This window comes from Lolium rigidum, chromosome 1 (genome assembly GCF_022539505.1).
Source record: "Lolium rigidum isolate FL_2022 chromosome 1, APGP_CSIRO_Lrig_0.1, whole genome shotgun sequence".
NCBI classification, from domain to species: Eukaryota; Viridiplantae; Streptophyta; class Magnoliopsida; order Poales; family Poaceae; genus Lolium; species Lolium rigidum.
In genome coordinates this window covers 88912602-88913073 of record NC_061508.1, presented here as the reverse complement: position 1 = coordinate 88913073, position 472 = coordinate 88912602, and positions in this window count along the sequence as shown.

The window sequence follows — 472 nt, the reverse complement described above, 5'->3', positions numbered from 1 at the left end:
ATGTTTTATGCACACTTTATGTCATATTCGTGCATTTTACGGAACTAACCTATTAACAAGATGCCGAAGTGCCGATTCTTGTTTTCTATTGTTTTTGGTTTCAGAAATCCTAGTAAGGAAATATTCTCGGAATTGGACGAAATCAAAGCCCGGGGGCCTATTTTTCCACGAAGCTTCCGGAAGTCCGAAGACGAGACGAAGAGGGGCCACGGGGTGGCCAAACCCCTAGGGCGGCGCGGCCCCACCCCGGCCGCGCCGGCCTACGGTGTGGGCCCCCCGTGCCGCCTCTTGACTTGCCCTTCCGCCTACTTAAAGCCTCCGTGACGAAACCCCCAGTACCGAGAGCCACGATACGGAAAACCTTACTGAGACGCCGCCGCCGCCGATCCCATCTCGGGGGATCCAGGAGATCGCCTCCGGCACCCTGCCGGAGAGGGGAATCATCTCCCGGAGGACTCTACACCGCCATGGT